Below are 16,290 nucleotides of genomic sequence, written 5' to 3'. Positions count from 1 at the left end.
ACAACCTGTTTATTGGCAATCTGATGTGCAAAAAAATCAAATCGCATGGACTGGCAAAGAAGAGAATTCTACTGCTTACTTAAATAAAATATGTAATTCTTTATATTACAAAATCACACATCAAGAATTGATGAAGAAGGGTCATTAGACTCCTAAAGCTCTGCTAGAGGTAGCATAATTAAGGAATCTGACAAACATGTTACCCGAATGTCATATATGATCAAGGTCTTTTCAAGAACTTTTGAAAAGGATGTCGTAACTTCACATAAAGTCAATATTGAATAGCACCAACTTTATATCACGTACCAAACAGATAAGCAAGTTTTATATGAGAGCCAAAGAGTTTGTAAGGCTTCAGTGAGAGTCGAACTCACGACCCCTGGTTTACGAGACCAGTGCTCTAACCTCTGAGCTATGAAGCCATTGAAAAGCAACAATTTCTCAAGCAATGTAGGGATTAGTCTGTTAGAGGTTTGGGTATGCTCAGTACCTCCTAAGGATCATTTACTATGCTACATGGGAGAAATGCAAAGAAACTGTACAAAGATTTTTCTTTAGGTACCAATTTGACATTGACATGGGAAAAATATCAACTTGAAATGCATATGAAAACTTACAACCCATACAAGCAATGATTGTAAGATAAGGCTTGGTAAAAAAAAAAATGTAAAGAGAAGCATGATGATTTATTTATATTTTCAATTGTACCAAATTTAAAAATGATTTCATAAATTTTTTTAGGTCAGTATTATTCTATGTGCAAATGGAGTTTTATGGAACCATTCAAAAAAGATGAGTTTTTCAAGTGGAAACTTTTTACGAAAGCAAATCTGCTCTAAAGTCTTTGTCTCCACATAGCATTAGATCTCTGGCCATGATTTTCATTTATATTTTCAATTGTGCCAAATTTAAGAATGATATCTGAATTTTTTTTGTGTCAGTATTAGGATATATGCAGATGGAGATTTATTGAGGCATTCAAAAAAGAAGACTTTTTAAAGCAAAAACACCCTTTCAATGGGGAGCATTTAAAGGAGTTTTAGCTTTATAAAGTGGCTCCTAAAGCACTTTTTAAGAGTTCTTGAAGTGTTTTTGAAGAGATTTTTTCTAAAGCTTTTTCTTTGCAGCCTTTTGATTTACAGTGTCTACTTTAGAGCAAATTCCATCAGGATCTGCTTCAAAGATGCAATATCCCCTTTTATTTTCACCTGGCATTTTTCAAACCCTGAAGTGGAATAAATCACTCAAAATAGCTATGAGTGTGTGTTCACACTAAGTTCTATTTTTCCTGCATTTTCAGGGCAGAAACTCTACAAGACTGTGCACACAGAGGTTTTTAGCTGAGTTTTCAGAGCAGAATCTGGGCAGAAACTCCAAATTTTTGAGGAGCTATGAGATTTGCAGGTGCATTTGTAGAGTTTCCACTCAGTTTCAACTAGGTGGCTATGTGCACATGACGTCTTTTTTCAGGTGGCTTCCGCCATTGGAATCATTTGAAAACCCTATCAAACATTGCTCAAAAGAATGAACATAAGAAATTCTATGTAAAACTGACTTGCTCTGTCTATGTTGAGGTTTTTAAATGTTTTTTGACCACTTCAGGTTTCTAAAAATGCCAAGCGGTTAAAAGAAGTCACATGTCCATTCTTTTAGCGTTTTCCACCAGGAGCATGCTGTGTATTTTACAATACAAATCAGTGGAAAAGCTTAATGCATGCCTGGACTTGCAACAAGACTTTTTTTTTGAGTGTTTTGCCATTGATTTGGCTTAAAAGAGCTAACTGTTTCTTCATGTTTAAATGGAGTGAAAAATGCTACCAGAAAAAAAGACTTCACCGAAACAATGGGAAAAGCTTTCAAAAAAGCTGTCTCAAAATTGTCCAGGAAACAACCAAAAAGATGACACAAAAGACGATTCAGGGGAAGAAATGTCCTAAATTTCTTGAAAAGTCTTCTGCGTGAAAAACTCATCAAGTTGTACTGAGTTTAAAAGCCGTCATATGCACATACCAGTTCCTGTTCCAAAAATTCATTAAAAAACTGAGTGTGTGCGCAGTCCAACACTTCAAACAAAACTTGTGTTTTTTGAACTCCTAGTGGTGTTTGGAAAAGTTTTGATCAAAAGTTCCTGAAAAAACCTCAGCGTGAATCTTTAGGTTATTTGCAGATGAAATGTTATTAAGGCATTTAAAAACAATGAGTTTTGCAAGCAGAAACCACTTAGGAAAACACCACTTTATTAGGTACTTCAGGGAAGAGTTTTTATGTTCGTGATGTGTTTCCTGGGGATTTTTTGCAGAGTTTGCAATGAGATTTTCACTCTTAAGTAGTGTTGAGCGATACCTTCCGATATCGGAAAGTATCGGTATCGGATTGGATCGGCCGATATTCAAAAAATATCGGATATCGCCGATACCGATACCCGATCCCAATGCAAGTCAATGGGACCAAAATATCGGAATTAAAATAAACCCTTTCTTTCCTTGTAGGATCATTCTACATGAAGGAAAACAACTAAGAATAATGCAGGATGTATTTGGGGAGGTGGCGGAGACATTAAAGGCATAGAGGTTTAGCCCAATCAAATAGAATAGCATGATTTTTTTTTTTTTTTAAAGACGTTCGGAGTGACAAAGATATTGAGTATGTAAATTTTTTTTTATTTTGTTAGATATTGATGTTTCACTATTCCACGCCCTTCCCCTTATTTTTTTTTTACTTTTCCCACACTTTCATCTTCGTCATCATCAGCATCTTTGACATCAACTTCTTCTTCACCTTATTCATCTTCTTCTTCATCTTCTACCTATTTTTTTTTTATTACATTCTTCATATTCATTTTATTCAACTATTATTATTCTTCCTATCTAATATATAATTGCCTAGAATACTACTTCCTGTAATTTGTGCCAACTTCCGTGGCTTTGTCCGGAGCTAATGTCCGGAGCTAATGTCCGGAGCTAATGTCCGGAGATTAATTGCCTAGAATACTACTTCCTGCAATTTGTGCCAACTTCCGTGGCTTTGTCCGGAGCTAATGTCCGGAGCTAATGTCCGGAGATAAGTGACGTCAACAGTGTCCAGTGTCTGATTGGTTGCCGCCTGCTGCAAGCGACCAATCAGAAACGTGCTGTACTGTGACACACTCCGCCCGCCATTTTGGTGTGATTTTTGAATTTTTACCTCACAGCAAGTTTCTACTGCGTGGAGGCGGGCCCAGTGACGTTGCTCTTCAAGCTCCTGCCGAATTTCGTCAAAAAAATGATAATACCATTTACCAAAACTATATATATTTAGTTGTGAAGTGGTTCAGTGACATTTTCACACCAATCTTGAACTTTTGTTTGGTGTTTTCTCCATATACTGCCTATTATTCACTGACTGTTATACTGAGAGACTGCCGTTTATTAACCTCTTCTTTGCCACATTGGGTATATTGCTCTATTATTTGCCACATAAGGACATTGTCCATTATTGCCCAGCAATTTCTCTGCAATATAAACTGCCTATTTATTAATATCTGCATTCCTGCAAAGAACTATTGCCTATTATTAACTGGCTATTTTCCTACTACCTGACACTGCCTCTTATTAACCTGTTGTTTGCCACCACCACGCTTAAAGCTGTTTAGCTTAGCCAACATGAGCTCTAATAGTAAGGATACTAATGACACAGAGCCCAAAGCTGCTGATGGCTCACGTAAGATTAGGTCTGATAGAAAGTATACTAATAATGCAGAGCAAAAAGACGCCGATGCCGCACGTAAGCGCAAACAGCGTGCTAACAAGAGTACAGAGGATACTGTACAATAGTACAGAGGATAATGCTGCACAAGTGAAAGGTTGCTCTATTAATTTGTCTACTTGCACACGCTGAATGAAAGACGTACACAATTTAGCCCATTCTACAGTCAAACTGTAGTGGAGGCGTGACTTGTATTTTTAAGGAGACGCAGCACAGGTGTCCCAAATAACGCCTTGGTGCTTGGCGCAGCTTCCTGAGCGTTGTTATTTGCTGTACAGGAGTCTGCACTCTTGTGTTATCCCTTGGCAATGCCCTGTTAGCGCTGCCCGTCTTATGACATCATTTCATGTTGGCCGGTGCGGTTAACGATGGACATAAGTCCCCGACCCACAGTGCCTTTTCATAAAGTCACACTGCGGTGCTGGGATTCGTGGCCTTGAGCAGTAAATATTTTCGCCGCTCACACACATCCTTACACCTGCTTCAGACTGGGCGGCCTCTGCTGATCCCTTCTCGCATGCCTTGGCCATGAGGCCGCACAGTCTGAAGAAGGCGGAAGGAGATGAGTGACGACAGGCGAACATATGCACTGCTCGTGCCCATAAACCACACCCTCGCTGACAAAATAAATAAGACACCGAGGGGCGTTGTTTCTAGCAGGGCGGACGCTCAGGCGCAGACAGCTAACCAATGATGTCAAAAGACGGGAAGCGCTACCAAGGGGGGTGCTGCGTATCATTAGAAAGGAAAGTCACACCTCAGGGACAGTGGAATGGTCTCAATGAGACACATTTTTTACGTGTTGAGTTCCACGTGGGCAAGGAGAAAAAGTCAGCCACCTTGTACAAATGCAGCAGTACTGCTGTACAAGGTGGCTGTTATACATAGAAACACCTGGGGGTGGGGGGCAGGCTCCCTTCAATTTCAGTTCATGTGCCTGCGTGGCGTTTGCAGGTCACGTTGCCGGCTACACAGCAGGGGAACAGCTGGCGGTGCTGATCCCCAATAACACATTGGCTGGTGTTCTTCTCTGTGCAGCTAGCATGTCCGAGCAAAAACTGGTGGTGTTTGAGCCCAGGGTCAGCAGGAGGAGGAGGGGAGCAGAGTGTAGGCCGAAGCCTGCACTGGTGGCAGCTTTTGGTCAGTTGTGCCAGCGTGGCTTGTGCTGGACACGTTGCCGACTACACAGCAGGGGACCAGCTGGCGGTGCTGAACCCCACTAACACATTGGCTGGTGTTTTTCTCTGTGCAGCTAGCACTTCCAGGCTACAACTGGCGGTGTTATAGCCCAGGGGCAGCAGGAGGAGGAGAGGAGCGGAGTGTAGGCCGAAGCCTAATAGAACCAATTTCAAAGGTAACCTTTAACCCCCCCTCAGGTGTTGCAAGGTACAAGAGCCACACCTTGTGCAGCATTAATGCTGCACAAGTAAAAGGTTGCTCTATTAATTTTGCGCCTTGCACACGCTGAATAAAACACGTACACTATTTAGCCCATTATACTGTCAAACAGTAGAGGAGGCGTGACTTGTCTTTTTAAGGAGACGCAGCACAGGTGTCAAAATTTACACCTAGGTGCTGGGCGCAGATTCCTGAGCGTTGTTATTTGCTGTACAGGGGTCTGCGCTCTTGTTATCCCTTGGCCATGCGCTGTAAGCGCTGCCTGTCTTCTCACCTCATTTCATGTTGGCCGGTGCGGTTAGCGATGGCCATGAAACCCAGAGCCGCAGTGTATTTTCTTTAAGTCACACTACGGGGCTGGGATTCGTGACCTTGCGCAGTAAATTTTTTCGCCTGTCACTCATGTCCTTACACCTGCATCAGACTGGGTGGCCTCATCTGATCCGTTCTCGCATGCCGCGGCCATGAGGCCGCACAGTCTGAAGAAGGCGGAAGGAGATGAGTAAAGACAGGCGAAGATATGCACTGCTCGTGCCCATCAATCACACCCTCGCAGTCAAAATAAGTAAGACAACGAGGAGCGTTGCTTCAGGCAGGGCGAACGCACAGGCGCAGCCAGCCAACCAATGATGTCAGAAGACGGGCAGTGCTACCAAGGGGGGGTGCTGCGTGTCATTAAAAAGGGAAGTCACACCTCAGGGACATTGTAATGGTCTGTAATGAGACACATTTTGTACGTGTTAAATTCAACGTGGGAAAGGAGAAAAAGTCAGCCACCTTGTACAAATGCAGCAGTACTGTTGTACAAGGTGGCTGTTATACATAGAAACACCTGGGGGTGGGGGTCAGGGTCCCTTTAATTTCAGTTCAGGTGCCTGCGTGGCGTTTGCAGGTCACATTGCTGGCTACACAGCAGGGGAACAGCTGGCGGTGCTGAACCCCACTAACACATTGGCTGGGGTTTTTCTCTGTGCAGCTAGCAGGTCCGGGCAAAAACTGGCGGTGATAGAGCCCAGGGTCAGCAGGAGGAGGAGAGGAGCAGAGTGTAGGCCGAAGCCTGCACTGGTGGCAGCTTTTGGTCTGTTGTGCCAGCGTGGCTTGTGCTGGACACGTTGCCGACTACACAGCAGGGGAACAGCTGGCGGTGCTGAACCCCACTAACACATTGGCTGGTGTTTTTCTCTGTGCAGCTAGCTGGTCCGGGCAAACACTGGCGGTGTTAGAGCCCAGGGTCAGCAGGAGGAGGAGAGGAGCAGAGTGTAGGCCGAAGCCTGCACTGGTGGCAGCTTTTGTTCGGTTGTGCCAGCGTGGCTTGTGCTGGACACATTGCCGACTACACAGCAGGGGAACAGCTGGCGGTGCTGAACCCCACTGACACATTGGCGTGTGTTTTTCTCTGTGCAGCTAGCAGTTCCGGGCAAAAACTGGTGGTGTTAGAGCCCAGGGTCAGCAGGAGGAGGAGAGGAGCAGAGTGTAGGCCGAAGCCTAGTTGAACCAATTTCAAAGGTAACCTTTAACCCCCCCTCAGGTGTTACAAAGTACAAGAGCCACACCTTGTGCAGCATTAATGCTGCACAAGTGAAAGGTTGCTCTATTAATTTGTCTACTTGCACACGCTGAATGAAAGACGTACACAATTTAGCCCATTCTACAGTCAAACTGTAGTGGAGGCGTGACTTGTATTTTTAAGGAGACACAGCACAGGTGTCCCAAATAACGCCTTGGTGCTTGGCGCAGCTTCCTGAGCGTTGTTATTTGCTGTACAGGAGACTGCGCTCTTGTGTTATCCCTTGGCAATGCCCTGTTAGCGCTGCCCGTCTTATGACCTCATTTCATGTTGGCCGGTGCGGTTAGCGATGGACATAAATCCCAGACACACAGTGTGTTTTCAAAAAATCACACTGCGGGGATGGGATTCATGGCCTTGTGCAGTAAATATGCTCGCCGCTCACACATGTCCTTACACCTGCTTCAGACTGGGCGGCCTCAGCTGATCCCTTATCGCATGCCTTGGCCATGAGGCCGCCCAGTCTGAAGAAGGCGGAAGGAGATTAGTGAAGACAGGCGAACATATGCATTGCACATGCCCATCAATCACACCCTCGCTGTCAAAATAAGTAAGACACCGAGGGGCGTTGTGTCGAGCAGGGCGGATGCACAGGTGCAGCCAGTCAACCAATGATGTCAGAAGACGGGAAGCGCTACCAAGGGGGGTGCTGCGTATCATTAGAAAGGAAAGTCACACCTCAGGGACAGTGGAATGGTCTCAATGAGACACATTTTTTACGTGTTGAGTTCCACGTGGGCAAGGAGAAAAAGTCAGCCACCTTGTACAAATGCAGCAGTACTGCTGTACAAGGTGGCTGTTATACATAGAAACACCTGGGGGTGGGGGGCAGGCTCCCTTCAATTTCAGTTCATGTGCCTGCGTGGCGTTTGCAGGTCACGTTGCCGGCTACACAGCAGGGGAACAGCTGGCGGTGCTGAACCCCACTGACACATTGGCGGGTGTTGTTCTCTGTGCAGCTAGCACTTCCGGGCCCAAAACTAGCGGTGCTAGAGCCCAGGGTCAGCAGGAGGAGGAGAGGAGCAGAGTGTAGGCCGAAGCCTGCACTGGTGGCAGCTTTTGTTCGGTTGTGCCAGCGTGGCTTGTGCTGGACACGTTGCCGGCTACACAGCAGGGGAACAGCTGGCGGTGCTGAACCCCACTAACACATTGGCTGGTGCTTTTCTCTGTGCAGCTAGCAGGTCCGGGCAAAAACTGGTGGTGTTAGAGCCCAGGGTCAGCAGGAGGAGGAGAGGAGCAGAGTGTAGGCCGAAGCCTAGTTGAACCAATTTCAAAGGTAACCTTTAACCCCCCCTCAGGTGTTACAAAGTACAAGAGCCACACCTTGTGCAGCATTAATGCTGCACAAGAGAAAGGTTGCTCTATTAATTTGTCTACTTGCACACGCTGAATGAAAGACGTACACAATTTAGCCCATTCTACAGTCAAACTGTAGTGGAGGCGTGATTTGTCTTTTTAAGGAGACGCAGCACAGGTGTCCCAAATAACACCTTGGTGCATGGGCGCAGCTTCCTGAGCATTGTTATTTGCTGTACAGGAGTCTGCGCTCTTGTTATCCCTTGGCAATGCGCTGTTAGTGCTGCCTGTCTTCTGACCTCATTTCAGGTCGGCCGTTGCGGTTAGCGATGGACATGAATCCCAGACCGACAGTGTGTTTTCAAAAATTCACACTGCGTGGCTGGGATTCATGGCCTTGTGCAGTAAATATGTTTGCCGCTCACACATGTCCTTACACCTGCTTCAGACTGGGCGGCCTCATCTGATCCCTTATCACATGCCGCGGCCATGAGGCCGCCCAGTCTGAGGAAGGCGGAAGGAGATGAGTGAGCACAGGCGAACATATGCACTGCACATGCCCATCAATCACACCCTCGCAGTGAAAATATATGAGACAATGAGGGGGGTTGTGTCGGGCAGGGCGGACGCACAGGCACAGGCAGCCAACCAATGATGTCAAAAGACGGGCAGCGCTATCAAGGGTGGTGCTGCGTATCATTAGAAAGGAAAGTCCCACCTCAGGGACAGTGGAATGGTCTCAATGAGACACATTTAGTACGTGTTTAATTCACCGTGGGCAAGGAGAAAAAGTCAGCCTCCTTGTACAAATGCAGCAGTACTGCTGTACAAGGTGGCTGTTATACATAGAAACACCTGGGGGGGTGGGGGCTGGCTCCCTTTAATTTCAGTTCAGGTGCCTGCATGGCGTTTGCAGGACACGTTGCCAGCTACACAGCAGGGGAACAGCTGGCGGTGCTGAACCCCACTGACACATTGGCTGGTATTTTTCTCTGTGCAGCTAGCAGTTCCGGGCAAAAACTGGCGGTGTTAGAGCCCAGGGTCAGCAGGAGGAGGAGAGGAGCAGAGTGTAGGCCGAAGCCTGCACTGGTGGCAGCTTTTGGTCTGTTGTGCCAGCGTGGCTTGTGCTGGACACGATGCTGGCTACACAGCAGGGGAACAGCTGGCGGTGCTGAACCCAACTAACACATTGGCTGTTGTTTTTCTCTGTGCAGCTAGCAGTTCCGGGCAAAAACTGGCAGTGTTAGAGCCCAGGGTCAGCAGGAGGAGGAGAGGAGCAGAGTGTAGGCCGAAGCCTGCACTGGTGGCAGCTTTTGGACTGTTGTGCCAGCGTGGCTTGTGCTGGACACGATGCCGGCTACACAGCAGGGGAACAGCTGGCGGTGCTGAACCCCACTGACACAATGGTGAGTGTTTTTCTCTGTGCAGCCAGCACTTCTGGGCCCCAACTGGCATAGTTAGAGCCCAGGGTCTGCAGGAGGAGCAGAGTTTAGGCCGAAGCCTAATTGAACCAATTTCAAAGGTAACCTTTAACCCACCCTCAGGTGTTACAATGTTGAAGAGCCACACCTTGTGCAGCAGTAAAGCTCCACAAGTTAAAGGTTGCTCTTTAAGTTTTGCTCATTGCACACGCAAAATGAAAGACGTACACAATTTAGCCCATTGAACAGTAGTACTGTATTGGAGGCTGGACTTGTCTTTTTAACAAGACGCAGCACAGGTGCACATACATAACGCCTTGGTGCTGTGCGCAGCCTCCCAAGCGTTGTTATTTGCTGTACAGGAGTCTGCGCTATTGTGATCCCTTGGCCATGCGCTGTGAGCGCTGACTGTCTTCTCACCTCATTTCATGTTGGCAGGTGCGGTTAGCAATGGCCATGAATCCCAGACCCGCATTGTGTTTTCAACAATTCACACTGCGTGGCTGGGATTCGTGGCCTTGTGCAGTAAATATGTTTGCTGCTCACACATGTCCTTACACCTGCTTCAGACTGGGTGGCCTCAGCTGACCCCTTATCGCCTACCACGGCCATGAGGCCGCACAGTCTGAAGAAGGCGGAAGGAGATGAGTTAAGACAGGCGAACATATGCACTGCACATGCCCATCAATCACACCCTCGCAGCGAAAATATATGAGACAACGAGGGGGGTTGTGTCGGGCAGGGCGGGCGCACAGGCACAGGCAGCCAACCAATGATGTCAGAAGACGGGCAGCGCTACCAAGGGTGGTGCTGCGTACCATTATAAAGGAAAGTCACACCTCAGGTACAGTGGAATGGTCTCAATGAGACACATTTTGTACGTGTTGAGTTCCACGTTGGCAAGGAAAAAAAGTCAGCCACCTTGTACAAATGCAGCATTACTGCTGTACAAGGTGGCTGTTATACATAGAAACACCTTGGGGTGGGTGGCAGGGTCCTTTTAATTTCAGTTCATGTGCCTGCGTGGCGTTTGCAGGTCACGTTGCCGGCTACACAGCAGGGGAACAGCTGGCGGTGCTGAACCCCACTAACACATTGGCTGGTGTTTTTCTCTGTGCAGCTAGCACTTCCGGGCAAAAACTGACGGTGTTAGAGCTCAGGGTCAGCAGGAGGAGGAGAGGAGCAGAGTGTAGGCCGAAGCCTGCACTGGTGGCAGCTTTTGTTCTGTTGTGCCAGCGTGGCTTGTGCTGGACACGTTGCCAACTACACAGCAGGGGAACAGCTGGCGGTGCTGAACCCCACTGACACATCAGCTAGTGTTTTTTCTGTGTAGACAACACTTCCAGGTGGCAACTGACAGTGTTGAAACCCAGGGAATCAATGAGTGTAGGCCGAAGCCTGCAGTGCAGCAAGTTGAAAGGGAACCTTTAACCCCCCCCCAGGCATTTGTTGCTGATAGAGCCATCTTGTACAGCAGTAATACTGCACATGGAAAATGGTGGCTCCTAAAATTATGCTCCTTGCAAACGCTGAAGTACACACTCATATAATGTGTCCCCTCACACTGTCAAACCATCACGGAAGTGGGACTTTCCTTTGTAATGTGACACAGCACAGCCGTCATTCCAACCCCCTTGGTGCCGTGCGCCACCTCCTCAACGTTGTTTGGTTCTGTCACGGAGCCCGCGCTGTAATTTTATCCCTTGGCCATGCACAGTTAGCCGTGCCCGTCTTCTGACATCATTTAGGTGTCAGGCTGGCAGTGCCTGTGCGTCAAAGCTGCCCGAGATACAACCTCGCAGTGTCATCTAATGTAATCCCACTGCGGGCCAAAGATCCATGGGCATGCGCAGTGCATATCATCGCCTCTCACTCACCTCCTTCCTGCTTCTTCAGACTGTGCGGCGTCACGGCCATGGCATGCTATTAGGGATCAGCTGACGCCGCCTAGTCTGAAGAAGCGTGAAGAAGGGTAGTGAGAGGCAAGTATATGCACTGCGCATGGCCATGGATACCAGGCCCACTGTGGGATCACATTAGACGACACTGCGAGGTGGCATTTTGGGCAGCGTGGACGCACAGGCGCAGACAGCCAACCAATGATGTCAGAAGACAGGCAGCGCTACCAAGGGTGGTGCTGCGTACCATTAGAAAGGAAAGTCACACCTCAGGTACAGTGGAATGGTCTCAATGAGACACATTTTGTATGTGTTGAGTTACCCATTGGCAAGGAGAAAAAGTCAGCCACCTTGTACAAATGCAGCATTACTGCTGTACAAGGTGGCTGTTATACATAGAAACACCTAGGGGTGGGTGGCAGGGTCCCTTTAATTTCAGTTCATGTGCCTGCGTGGCGTTTGCAGGTCACGTTGCCGGCTACACAGCAGGGGAACAGCTGGCGGTGCTGAACCCCACTAACACATTGGCTGGTGTTTTTCTCTGTGCAGCTAGCAGTTCCGGGCAAAAACTGACGGTGATAGAGCCCAGGGTCAGCAAGAGGAGGAGAGGAGCAGAGTGTAGGCCGAAGCCTGCACTGGTGGCAGCTTTTGTTCTGTTGTGCCAGCGTGGCTTGTGCTGGACACGTTGCCGACTACACAGCAGGGGAACAGCTGGCGGTGCTGAACCCCACTGACACATCAGCTAGTGTTTTTTCTGTGTAGAAAACACTTCCAGGTGGCAACTGACAGTGTTGAAACCCAGGGAATCAATGAGGAGCAGAGTGTAGGCCGAAGCCTGCAGTGCAACAAGTTGAAAGGGAATCTTTAACCCCCCCCCCCCAGGCATTTGTTGCTGATAGAGCCATCTTGTACAGCAGTAATACTGCACATGGAAAATGGTGGCTCCTAAAATTATGCTCCTTGCAAACGCTAAAGTACACACTCATATAATGTGTCCCCTCACACCGTCAAACCGTCACGGAAGTGGGACTTTCCTTTGTAATGTGACACAGCACAGCCGTCATTCCAACCCCCTTGGTGTCGTGCGCCACCTCCTCAAAGTTGTTTGGTTCTGTCACGGAGCCCGCGCTGTAATTTTATCCCTTGGCCATGCACAGTTAGCGGTGCCCGTCTTCTGACATCATTTAGGTGTCAGGCTGGCAGTGCCTGTGCGTCAAAGCTGCCCGAGATACAACCTCGCAGTGTCATCTAATGTAATCCCACTGCGGGCCAAAGATCCATGGGCATGCGCAGTGCATATCATCGCCTCTCACTCACCTCCTTCCTGCTTCTTCAGACTGTGCGGCGTCACGGCCGTGGCATGCTATTAGGGATCAGCTGACGCCGCCTAGTCTGAAGAAGCGTGAAGAAGGGTAGTGATAGGCAAGTATATGCACTGCGCATGGCCATGGATACCAGGCCCACTGTGGGATCACATTAGACGACACTGCGAGGTGGCATTTTGGGCAGCGTGGACGCACAGGCGCAGCCAGGACGACAACAAATGATGTCAGAGGACGGGCAGAGCAAACTGTGCATGGCCAAGGGATAACATAACAGCGCAGGGTCCATGACGGAATCAAACAACGCTAAGGAGGCAGCGCACGGTGCCAAGGGGGTAGCAATGAAGGCTGTGCTGAGTCACATTACAAAGGAAAGTCCCACCCTTGGGACGGTTGGACGGTGTGAGGGCACACATTACATGAGTGTGTAGTTCAGCGTTTACAAGGAGCATAATTTCAAGAGCGACCTTTTCCTTGTGCAGTATTAGTGCTGCACAAGGTGGCTCTTTCAGTAACAAACGCCTAGGGGGGGGGGGGGACAGGTCCCCTTACATGTTAGTTGTGCCAGCGTGGCGGTCGCATGACACGTTGCCGGATACACAGCTGGGGATCAGCTGACGTTACTGAACCCCAATAACAGAGGAGCGACTGTTGACTGTGCAGACAGCACTTCCAGGCACCAACTGGCGGTGTTAGAGCCCAGGAACAGCAGGAGGAGCAGATTGGAGGTATTGACGCACACACAGCTGGGGATCAGCTGACGTTACTGAACCCCAATAACAGAGGAGCGACTGTTGACTGTGCAGACAGCACTTCCAGGCACCAACTGGCGGTGTTAGAGCCCAGGGACAGCAGGAGGAGCAGATTGGAGGTATTGCCGCACACACAGCTGGGGATCAGCTGACGTTAATGAACCCCAATAACAGAGGAGCGACTGTTGACTGTGCAGACAGCACTTCCAGGCACCAACTGGTGGTGTTAGAGACCAGGGACAGCAGGAGGAGCAGAGGAACAGAGTGTAGGCCGAAGCCTGATTGGAGCAAGTTGAAAGGGAACCTTTAACCCCCCCAAGACGTTTGTAGCTGAAAGAGACATCTTGTGCAGCACTAAGGATGCAAAAGGAAAAGGTTGCTCTTTTAATTATGCTCCTTGCAAACACAGAAGTAAACACTAAAAATGTGTCACTTAACACCGTAAAACCGTCCCGGAGGTGGGAATTTCCTTCGTAATGGGACGCAGCACAGCTGTCATTCGTATCCCCTTGGTGCCTTGCGCTGCCTCCTCAGCGTTGTTTTAAGCTGTCACGGAGCCTGCGCTGTTCCTTTATCCCTTGGCCATGCCCAATTAGCGCTGCCTGTCTTCTGACATAATTTGGTGTCAGGCTGTCAGTGCCTGTGCGTCCACGCTGCTCCAGATCTCACCTCGCAGTGTCGTCTAATGTAATCCCACTGCAGGCCTTGGATCCATGGGCATGCACAGTGCATATCCTCGACTCTCACTCCCCTCCTTCCCTCTTCTTCAGACTGTGCAGCGTCATGGCCGTGGCATGCTATTAGGGATCAGCTGACGGCGCACAGTCTAAAGAAGGCGGAGGGAGATGGGCTAGAGCCCGAGGTGAAGATATGCACTGCGCATGCCCATGGATCCCAGGCTCGCAGTGTGATTCAATCAGAAGACACTGCGAGGCGGGTTCTCGGGCAGCGCGGGCGCACAGGCGCAGCCATCCTGACACCAAATTATGTCAGAAGACAGACAGCGCAAACTGGCCATGGCCAAGGGATAACAGAACAGCGCAGGCTCCGTGACAGCTTAAAACAACGCTGAGGAGGCAGCGCATGGCACCAAGGGGGTAGGAATGACGCCTGTGCTGCGTCACATTATGAAGGAAAGTCCCAGCTCCGGGACGGTATAACGGAATCAGTGAACACATTTTATAAGTGTTAAGTTCTGCGTGTGCAAGGAGCTAAACTAAAAGAGCTACCTTTTCCTTGTGCAACATTACTGCTGCACAAGATGGATCTTTCAGTAACAAACGCCGAGGGGGGGAGGGGGGACAGGTTCCCTTACATTTAGGTTGTTGTGCCAGCGTGGCGGTCGCACGACACATTGCCGGCTACACAGCTGGGGATCAGCTGACGTTACTGAAACCCAATAACACTGGGTCGTATGTTTTGACTGTGCAGCCTGCACTTCTGAGCCGCAACTGGCGGTGTTGGAGCCCAGGAATAGCAGTTCAGGTGGTAGAAAGATGAACACATCAGGAGACCTGGATGACACCCAATTACTTAATCAGGCAGAGGAGTGGCAAATTCCTGCGAGATCCAGGCCTGGTTCATTTTCAGGAAAGTAAGCCGGTCAACATTATCGGAGGATAGTCGCATGTGACGGTCTGTTCGTACACCACCTGCGGCACTAAAGACACGTTCCGATAAGACACTAGCCGCGGGGCAAGCCAGCACCTCCAATGCATACTGGCTTAGCTCTGGTCATGTATCCAGCTTAGAGACCCAAAACTTGAACGGGGAAGAGCCGTCTGGGAGTACACTAAGAGGGCAAGCCATGTAGTCTGTCACCATCTGACGGAACCGTTGCCTCCTGCTGACTGGAGCCGCCGGTGATGGTGTAGACATTTGGGGCGGGCACACAAAAGTTTTCCACAGTTGTGCCATACTGGGCTTGCCTTGGGCAGAGGCACTGCTTCTGCTCCCTCTTTGTGCAGAGCCTCCTCCTCCACTGCCTCGACGCACTGAGCTGCTTTGTAAAGCACTAGCAGCACTCCTCTCAGTTGGACTGGAGAAGATGATGGAATTCACCAGTGTGTCGTGGTACTCCCGCATTTTATGCTCCCGTGTCAACGCCGGGATGAGGTTTTGGACATTGTCACTGTAGCGAGGATCGAGGAGGGCATACACCCAATAATCAGGCACGTTGAGAATGTGGTTGATGCGGCGGTCGTTTCTCAGGCACTGCAACATGAAATCAATCATGTGCTGCAGACTGCCAACTGGCCCAGAAACGCTGTCCCCTGCTTGAGACATGATCTCTGCCCGCTCTTCATCACCCCACCCTCGCTGTACACACTGACCACTGGACAATGGTGTAACTGCCTCCTCTGGACGTAGCTCTTCCTCGTCCATTGACTCCTCCTCATCCTCCTCACAAAGGGTCCCCTGCCGACCCCTTTGTGAGGAACCACGTGGCGCTGACTGCCCAGAAGCTGATGGAAAAGGTGACTCCTCATCCTCCACCTCTTCCACATCATCCCTTATCCCTTGCAGGGTTTCTTGAAGCAAGCAGATAAGGGGGACAGTCATGCAGACTAGTGCATCATCTGCACTTGCCATCCGCGTGGAATAATCGAAAGGACGCAAAACCTGGCAGACGTCCTTCATAGTGGCCCACTCTGTGGTTGTGAAGTCTGAGCGGCACTGACTGCGACTTTTTTGCGCCTGATGCAGCTGGTACTCCATTACTGCTTGCTGCTGCTCACACAACCGCTCCAACATATGTAACGTGGAATTCCACCTGGTAGGTAGGTCACATATGATGCGATGTTCAGGAAGGCGAAACCGACGCTGCAGAGCAGCAATGCGGGATCTTGCCAAGCTGGAACACCGCAAGTGAGCACACTCTAGGCGGGCCTT

The 16,290-nt window shown here is 49.2% G+C and overlaps 1 non-coding gene across 1 annotated transcript; it reads right to left on the bottom strand.

Annotated features, from left to right (window-relative positions):
- Positions 1-349: 349 nt before the first annotated feature.
- TRNAT-CGU (transfer RNA threonine (anticodon CGU)) lies at positions 350-422 on the bottom strand. The gene has a single exon. It is a non-coding gene; the product is annotated as a tRNA-Thr (tRNA).
- Positions 423-16,290: the final 15,868 nt, after the last annotated feature.

This window comes from Ranitomeya imitator, chromosome 1 (assembly GCF_032444005.1).
Source record: "Ranitomeya imitator isolate aRanImi1 chromosome 1, aRanImi1.pri, whole genome shotgun sequence".
Taxonomy (NCBI): Eukaryota; Metazoa; Chordata; class Amphibia; order Anura; family Dendrobatidae; genus Ranitomeya; species Ranitomeya imitator.
The sequence above is the reverse complement of the archived record's forward strand: the minus strand, read 5'-3'. Positions and strand labels throughout refer to the sequence as shown.